At 40.9% G+C, this 9745-nt stretch overlaps 1 protein-coding gene across 1 annotated transcript in view; it reads right to left on the reverse strand.

The window, feature by feature from the left end:
• Positions 1–4366, reverse strand: part of shisa7b (shisa family member 7) — a 51224-nt gene extending 46858 nt beyond the window's left edge. Inside the window, exons 1-2 of the mRNA XM_085396496.1 lie at positions 4022–4366; positions 3565–3643 (exon numbers count right to left, since the gene is read on the reverse strand). The gene's annotated coding sequence lies outside the window, so the exon portion shown is untranslated. The remainder of the gene's footprint in view (positions 1–3564; positions 3644–4021) is intronic.
• Positions 4367–9745: the final 5379 nt, after the last annotated feature.

Below are 9745 nucleotides of genomic sequence, written 5' to 3' on the forward strand. Positions count from 1 at the left end.
ACGAACACCCTCCCTCTGATAGTCTCAAACTCTTATATCATCCCTCTGTGATGTGTAACTATTTTGTCATCAGGCTGCTATCCCCACGTTCTCCCCAGCTTCCACTTCAATCTGTGATTCCCTGCTTTTCCCAGAATGCCCTTCAACAGCTCGCAGAGAGTGGGCGGGAGCATGTTGGTTTCACTCAGAGGCAGGTAGGCGTGTATAGGTACACATGCAGCTTGAAAGCTGTGGGGTTATTCACATCTATATCTGCAGCCCCTTCCTCAGACGTGTCCTGTAGCTACACTGCATTCAGCTCCACCGAGGCCACTGTGGGTGTACACAGTGAGCTCTCATGGGGTTTTTACCCCCTGTTAATACAACATGTTGGTGTAAAAGAGCTGATTGCAAGGAAGCAGAAACAGAAACGAGTCTATATATGCGTCACTTATCCTGGTTTAATAATTCAACTTCTGTTCAATAGTTTTCTGAAAAATATATTCAAACACCTCAGAAACAAGACAGGTTGCTAGAAACATCTGAATTTAAAGATAAGGGTTTTTCTGTTAATGAGAAATTTTGGCACCCTCAAAAGAACAATCACCTGGACTATAATAAAAAATATTATTATTCCAAGAAGAATAATCCTTTCAGTGTGGTCTTCCCAGGATCTCCTTCCAGCTGAACAGAAACACCTCAGGAGCTGTCCAAGAGGCATCTTAATCAGATGCTGAACCACCTCAGCTGGCTTCTTTTGATGCAGAGGAGTAGCGACTGTACTCTGAGCCCCTCGTGCTATCTCTAACACAGAGCCCAGACATCGTTCAGAGAAAGCAGATTTCTGCTGCTCGTATCCATGAATTCATTCTTTCAGTCACTACCCACAGTGTGTGGTCGAAGGTGAGGTTAGCACAAACCAGTAAATCAACCAGTACACTCAGCTCTCCGTTTACTACGGCAGACCTGTACCCATTAATCTGTTGATCTACCGCTTCTCTTTTCCCCAGCGAGACACTGAGGCATGTTCTCCTACTTTCATCCCTCTGTACCACTTACTGGACAAGCAGCGGGACAGTTTATCCAACAGACTGATTCCATGCTGCTGCCAAATGGACAGATACAGGAAATCTTTTACACCACACGCTATCACCTCAATATGACAATAAGTCTAAGAAAAAATGAAGCAGGTATTTCACCCCTCATTGCTGAAAGTGTCTAAATTTCATTATATCGCTGCTACGATCTCATGAATATCGCCTTGTTAGCGTTAGTGATTGGTTGTAGCTACGATAACTGCTCCAGTAAAACTACATTTTTATTTCTTTATTCATTTTTAAAAGTGTCTTATTAAGTGGATTTCAGTGATACTGGGTGAAAACTTATATACCAACCCTCAGCTGCACTTTTCCAGTTTATATTCGGTACTATAATATTTAAGGTGCCACCCAAGATAAGTGGAGCCTCTGTTGCAGAGACATTGACTGACTTTAAATCCCATGAACAAATGCTAGTTTGTGCCTCATTGGCAGACTATGGATGCATATGATTGGTTGTTTTGTATTTTTTCTACTAACGTTAACATTGAGCAAAAAAAATCCCATTTTTGATTATGGGGATTTTGATTATGAGCCACAACGTGGCAACAATCCAAATTAGACGAAGAAGAAGAAGGTGTACTTTATTGGTCCCTGTGGGGAAAATCCCTCTCTGCATTTAACCCATTCACTCAGTGAAGCAGTGGGCAGCCATTGGGCGCCCGGGGAGCAGTGTGTAGGGACGGTACCTTGCTCAGGGGTACCTCAGGGTAGCTGTTCAGGGGAATCGAACCCCCGACCTTCCGATCATGACTTACTATGAGCAACATTATTTGCTTCTGCAGAAACAACCTTCAGACTCAACCTCGTTTTAGCAAAAACACATTTTATTAGCAATCCAGTGCAAGAAAAAAAAAACTACTCTGCCTGCAATCCTAAACTGAAACAGCGACGTCTCCGGTTGGTGGAGGTTGCAGTTACCATGGAAATGTATAAACCTGCAAATGTCAGGTTGCTTAGTGAAAGAACTTCAGAAACTGTGAGCAGTAACTGTACCATAACTAAGGCAATGCTTTATTACACATTCAAACAATACAAGCTAAATATATATAGAAGTATTCACTTTGATCAGGTTGGAAATTGGCTGCTGTGGAATCTGGGATTGGCATTATGGGATGAGTAGTTCCTTCACTGTTTTAAGCCACTATGTACTCAGTCTTGTGCCTCTGCCCTGTTTTTCCTTTATTTTTTCATCCAAATTATTATTTTTTTTTACTGTAATCTTGTAGCTGTTTGGCTTGGTTGAAGATTTGAAACTCGTTCATTCGCACATTACACCTCAGAGATCACAGCGGAAAAAACAACATTTTTACATGTAGAATTTGATGCTAATTAAACTAAAGCATATTCTTTCTTCAAGATCCACATACTTTTAACTTCTCACACATGTTCACTCCTGTGTAATAAAGCTAGCATCATCATCGCTTGATGGACAGCTGTGCATTTTAATGAAAACCTGAAGCAATTACCGACTTCACAGCAAGTTTCACACTTTGTTAATCCATTAAGTTAGCCACATTGGACACGTTTTCTAGGCCAGTTCAGGCCCTCAGGCCACACCTTTGACTTGGATGGTAAGTCAGAGTGGATGGTAGCATTATAGCATGGTGGCCTCATAACAAGATGGCCCTAAATGATAATTAATGATTCCAAAAATAGTGGCATTTGATATGCAGATGTGTCATTGTTTACAATTATACTGTAATGACAGAACAAAGAGGTTAGAAATGCAGGGTGCACTGCCAGAAGCCTTTTTCTTTCTGTTTTATATATGTAAAGTGTTTTCAGGCTGGATTTAATTTGAAGTTTCAATTAGTCACTCTGCTGCTGGTGAAGTATCACACCACTATTTTTATGTGGCCCAACAGGCCAAATCTAAGTGCGTAAATAATGGCGGTAGGGGAAGCTCTTCTCTAATGTACCCTCGGTTTCAGTAACCCGGTGAGGCAGGTGTAGGTGTGCAGCTCTAAAAAATCCTGGTTAAAACACATCCTCAACCACACACATGGCCCTGCAACCATATATATGCAAGGTGATATCATCCACAAACATGCACCTACACAGACACCTACACGCATGCATACCCATCGCAAATTCACACAGGCACACACTAAGTTAGGTGAATGCTACTCAACACCTGTGCAGCGCAGAGAAGGGCAGTTAGTTTGCAGGATTTCTGCAATATTTTATCCAGTCATGCGTGTGCGTGTGTGTTCGAGCCCTCTTTCCCCCCTTATAATGTGGTCGCAGATGCAGACAAAAAGCACACAATCATCTCTCTTTTTATGCATCTAGTGTCTCCATGTATGGCTGATGCTGCAGCTGCATTCAGGGCATCACAGTAAGACATAAAATGGGAGGGTTTTGTTGCATTATGCTGAGGCGTTCCTGCATTGTATGCATGAATGGCTGCAGACGAGCCTCATGATAAAAACCTGTTCGCCTGTCTACCACACTGCAGTACCGACACAATAAAGAGGGCAAATACCTGATTTTTCTTTTACGCAGGGGCTCCACGGAGAGGAGGATGCTGATCCTATAGATGCGGCACCCGTCACCATTTTCCCCTTTGAAGAGAGAGGAAAAAACAACAGTGTGCACAGCAACGTGTAAATTGAAGTAAAATGCAGTTTTGTCCCCATCAGTAAATAAACACAGGCTCTCCAATGAAGCGCAAAGATTGCAATGCCACACATGCGCCCTAGTAGGGAAAATGTGGCATTGCTGATGCCTTTTAAGTTAATTTCAATCGTATTTTACAACAATAAAAAAACAAAAACAAATTGTGGGTTAAAGATGTCTTAATGTAAACTCCGACACTCGCAAACCCAAAATGTGACTACAGCTTTGAAGTTACGCATGATTAAAAGCATCGCATGCCACTCCGGTTCACAATTTTCATGCCTCTCAAAGCAGCAGTGCTCAGAATGAAATAGATTTTTTACCTGCTTCCTTCTTTGTCGCCTCCGCTGGGATCCCTATTGTGATTCGCGGATAGTGAATGGAAATGTGTCACCTACATGTTTCATTGTAATTCCCAGGTCTGGAAAAAGGAAATTGATTAGCCGCAGTGAAGCTTTGCTCGGTTGTTTTTTCGCCTCCTCCAGTATAAGAATGAAAATAAAACCAACACAAAGATAATAAAAATAAAAATCAGTAAGAGGACGCGTTTATAAAATAATCGTTCAAGTGTCGTCGCGTTATTTCAGCCTGCTCTTTGTGGTGGATGTGTGCGCTCTCCCCAGTGATGCTCCAAGGCTCCACGTACGCCCGGCGATGATGCTGCTTCGGCGTCTCTGCCTCTCTGACAAAAACTGCTCTCACAGAGGTCCGCTGCTCTCTGCGCCCAACTCATTGATTGGACAATATGGCACTAGCCCACGTTCGCCTTTCTAAAGTACTGCAAATGATCGACCAATCCTGTAGCGGATGCCTACATCTGATTGGCTGTGTCCTGTTCGAAATCGTCGGTAAGTTCCTGGAACACGCGCACCTGTGACTACTTAGTTAATGTAAATATTAATGCGCTGGTCGTTAATGTAGCAACATATTAATGTTCTGAGTTCTTATACTCTTTTTTCTTTGGCTGACTGGGTTCCAAAAGGTAAATTCCACCACCCGCTGCTGTTTACAGTTAATGTAACCATTGATGTAGCTTAACTTAAAGGCTTTACTGGAAACATGACTTTGTGTCATAGGCTTGTTAATATCTGACTCACATGGTAGCACAGGTTTAATTTATTCTAAGTTAGAATGGAACACTTGTAAATCTATTAAGACTTACAGCAACTGTAGGTAATAATGCAATAACCAACAGTGTAGCAACACATTAAAATATAGAGTTCTTATTAATACAAACACTGTAAACCAATAACATCCTTACCCGAGGCATGGATGTCTTGTGTTTTTAATCTGACTAAACGTATTTATGCACACAGGTCTAATCATTGCTTGCACAAGCCTTAATTATTAACCGTTAGCTCCTAAGTGCTAACAGGGCTAATAGAATTTACTGTTTTTTAGTTGCTTGGTCTGCTGTGCCAACGGTCAAGTGATCGATTGGAGAATGAGGGGCTTGCGCACAATTACATTTCTAAGTTAGGGGAAATAATCAGTGAATCTTATGAGTTCCTACTAAAAGCACATTAACTAAAGCCCAGACCATTGTAGCAGCATATTAATGCGCTGACTTCTAATGGTGTGACTGGTTGAAATGAGGTTCCAAAGCACTGATGAACTTTCAGCCCTTCTAACAGTTAACATTAACTATAACGATCATAGCATATGTGCGTTTGTAGAGCGTAGCACTGCAGGCATATCACAACTCACCTGTATGAAAACAGAGCATGAATATTCATTTAATGTTTTATGTATTCACACAAGAAAGGCAGTGACCAGAGACCACAGAAAGCGAATGACATTCCAGGACGTAATTAACTGCTGGCAGTGGGAAGCTGGGAACTCGAGATAAGCTTTTCTCAACTTCCAGCTGAGTGACTGAAGCGACTACCAATGAGAGTGAAGAATGCCTCACACTGCCATATGACATTATGTTATATCTAAAGTACTGCAAGTTGGAAAGTTACCTGGTAACTGTAGCACACTTTAAAACTGAGGTCTCTCGTTTCCTTTAGCATATTTGGTTGCAGGTCATATGTCAATCACAGGTAGGGATAGGAATAGGTTCTTGTAAAGAACCAGCTGCCAGTAATCCAATTCCTTTGAATTGTTAGTCTGCCTGCCGATTGATTCCACTTGTGGTTGCAATTGGCTGATTTTAGTTCATGTGCTGGAGGAGGAAAATAGTGGCGCAGTCTGGATATGGACATTACTTTTGTTTTTATTGTGCAACAGGATAAAAGCACAATGGTAAAGTGCAAACTGGATCCAGAACAAAAACAACAGCTTTATGATGCTAACACAACTTCAGCTCTTTGCAAGCATCTGCACAGTCAGCGTGCTAATGCTAAGCTAGCCACGAGCCAAGTGATATTAAAGCTGAGTGAATGCTGACCAAAACCCAGCAGTCAGACCCTGAACTTCAACAGGTAACAAAAGCAGCGATGAGCAGTCAGGCTGCAGCTTCCGTTTCTACCTGTTCATGTTTCTATTGTAGAATCACCGTGACGATCGCCTCAAAGTCTCTGTGCTGGTTTTCTATCTGTGCTGTCGACTTTGTGTTCAAACCTAAATGCCAAGAGAAAGATCATATGTGTCTCCTCTAGGATGGGGATTTGTGTGTCATGTGGGAGTGTAGTCTATAGGTTTATATTGTTAAATAGTAATTACAAGACAATTTGTTTCAGGTCATTTTACAAAAAAAAACATGAAAGTAATGTAATAAGTAATGTAACGAGTTACTGTCTCCTGGAATTACTTAAGTAATCTACTGTATTACTTATAGGAACGTATGTTTGTGTAATTATAATACATCAGTTTCCTTGAGTAACGACCCCAACACTCATTGCAACAAAGAGAGGAAATACCTCTAACATGCAAAAACATGGAATTAATTTGCAGGAATGTAATATCTCTGATATGCTGCTTGCTGATGATGGCGACTCAAAGCAGATTCAATGAGAATCAGTAAGAGAATTGATAAGGAATCAAATCGCTAAGTGATATTAATAATCGTTAAATTCCCATCCCTAATTACAGGTATTCTTCATTCCAACTGTAGTCACTTTAAGAACTCCCTCCCACCTTATGTCACAGTGGTTATTGCTTCCAGGAAGTGATTCACTTAGCAGATCACTACGACTTTCCATGCACTAGATGCTTAGGCATCCCTTTAACATATTTACTACCAACTCATTATTCAGCATTGTTATTGGCAGTTGTATCATCATTCATGTTGAAGGTAAGCAAAGTTGATTTCAGGTCCCGCCCACTTCTCATTGAGAGCAATGTCGACTAGAGACCAACCATCAGCTTCAAAGCAATGTGCAATGAGTGTGCAAATAACCTAAAATTAAGTTAATTAGATCTACCTGAATACAAATGTGCATAAAATGTAAATACTATCAAGCACTTACATCTGTAAAATACGGTGGAATAATACACTTATAAAACATCATCATATTTTTAAAGGACTGCCCTTCACATTAAACGAGTTTTCACTGCAACTATAAGAAATAGTCTGTATGAAAAGCACCAGCACCAAGTATTTAAAGTAATTCTACTCTCAGAATACCCATGGCTGTCTGCACGCTTTGAATGTGGAGGTTAGAGGTAAGTGAGGTCACAGGTTTTTATAATGTGAGTGAAGTGAGCCTTTTAAAGAAAATAAATTGTGCAGCCCTGTGATGTGCAATTATTATTCATAGTTTACCTGGCCCTGCACTCCCCATTGTAATTCATAATCATCTATTATGGTAATTGACTTTACGAGATTAATACCAGACTAATAAAGGTGCCTGAACTTGCTTCTGTGAATAAATACGTGCTTGATATGAGTTTAGCTGGGGTTACCCTCCCCATTCCTCCCTGCTAAGAGCTGTTCAATGGCTGCTTGATGAATGGGAGGAAAGAGGGAGGATGGAGGGTGCAGAAGCGCCAAGTGATAATGTGGTGTCATCAGTTACCTTGACAACTGCAGCCTCTACATCAAACATGTTAATTATGAATTTTTTGCCAGGAAATTAGCAGAGGCTTGTTCCCTGTTCTTGGCCTGGCCTGTGCAGCTCGGGGTTTTTTGCCTCCATCACTCACTGCTGACTCCAACAACAAGGGTGAAATATAATATGCAAATCTCCACAGCAACTCTGCCTCAAGCCCAGGCTTATATTGCTCTGCAATAAATAGGTAGTGCTCGTGGAAACGCTGCAGGCAGCATGCTCTTAACCCTGCAGCATCCATGGAGAGTTGAAATTTCAGTAGCATGCAGCAGGCGGGTCAGTTTTGTAACTTGCACATGGGCATGTTAGCGGAAAATAACTGATTAAATAAGTGACCCAGCAGGTCAGCGGGCAGTAAATAAGCAGAGTCCTGTCAGTGCTGCAGCCGGTTCAACGCTGTGATTTCATGGCTATGTGGAAGCTCATTCATAAGGCTCACATTTAGATATTTATCTTACAAACTATTACTATTTGTTAATGTTATGGGTTTAGGCCGTAAAATTGCATGCAAAATTCCAATAAGGTTTAAAAGCTAAAATGAAGATAAAATGTGATTATTCTTCTGTTTCTTAGGATGTCACATATCAGATTTGATAACATTGATTACTGGATGATAAACATCATGTAATACACAAGAGACTTTGTTAAAGGCTCTTATAAATCATTACAACTGCTTTTTATACAAAAAGGAGACTTGACCCTCTCACTGCTACATGAGTACGACTGAATCAGTCAAGCTTTCAGGCTCTATCTTGCTGGAATAGCAAACTTATGTATATCAGGCTCACACTTAATCTACATTTGATTTCATTTCTGATGGTTTTAGGTTTTTCCTCATTTTTTAAATGAGGTTTTTACTTATTTTATTGGTCTTAATTTTATCTTTTTTTGCTGGTTGTTGCTTTTTGATATTATTTTACTGAATTTCTATTTCTCTCAAGAAATTGACTTTTGAGACATATGACTCTATGCATATGTCTATTAATTTAATTTACACAGTCTACAAAGTGTTTGCAGCTTTGTGCAGAACATTATTCTTCCACAGTTTTGCTCACTTGCTTTCATCATTTGCATCCAATCACATTTACCAGACACTTTAATTGCACCTTCCTAGCACCAGGTTGGACCCTTTTTGCCTTCAGAGATTTTGTTCCATATTAACACACATGGCTGCACATGTGTGATGCAAATCTCCTTTTCAAGCACATCCCAAAAGGTTTTTTTGGCTTGAGATCTGGGGGCCATTTGAGTACCGTGTCATGTTCAAGCAACCATTTGGAGATGATTTGAGCTTCTTGTCATGTCGCGTTATCCTGCTGGAAGCAGCCATTAAAACACGGGTACACTGTGATCTTAAATGAATGGACATGATCAGCAGCTATACTCAGGTAGGCTATGGCGTTTAAACAATGCTCAGCTGATACTTAGGGGTTCAGTGTGCACCAAGAAAATTTCCCCCACACCATTACACCACCAGCAGCAGCCTGAACCCCTGATAGAAAGATCCACGAGTTCATGTTGTTTATGCCAAATTCTGAGCTGAACATTGAAGTATTACAGCCAAAAAACTCCTCAGACTCTCTATTCACATCTGATGAGTCCTTGCAAATTGTGGCCTCTGTTTCCAGTTCTTAGCTGACAGAAGTGGACCTAGTGTAGTCTTCTCCTGCTTCCTCTCTTTCACTTCAAGGTGTTGGGCTCTCTCAGATGTTTTGCTTGTATCGAGTGATTATTTGAGTTGCTTGAAACGGTCTCCCTTGACCTCTGGCATTCTCTCAGAGAACCGCCACTTTCCAGATATTTTATCATTTTTGGACCATTCGCTGCAAACCCTAGAGATGGTTGTGTGGGAAAAATCCGAGTAGATCAGCAGTTTCTGAAATATTCACACCACGCTGTCTGGCACTAACAACCATGCCACAAAAGTCACATAAATATCCTTTTTATCCCCATTGTGATGCTCAAGATAACTTAAACTTCAGTAGGCCATCTTGACCATATCTACACACCTAAATGCATGAAGTTGCTGTGATGTGGCTGGTGTTTGTTCAT

Source organism: Rhamphochromis longiceps, linkage group LG22, assembly GCF_057381845.1.
Source record: "Rhamphochromis longiceps isolate RC_006_pf linkage group LG22, R_longiceps_female_GT1.1, whole genome shotgun sequence".
In the NCBI taxonomy this organism is placed as follows: domain Eukaryota; kingdom Metazoa; phylum Chordata; class Actinopteri; order Cichliformes; family Cichlidae; genus Rhamphochromis; species Rhamphochromis longiceps.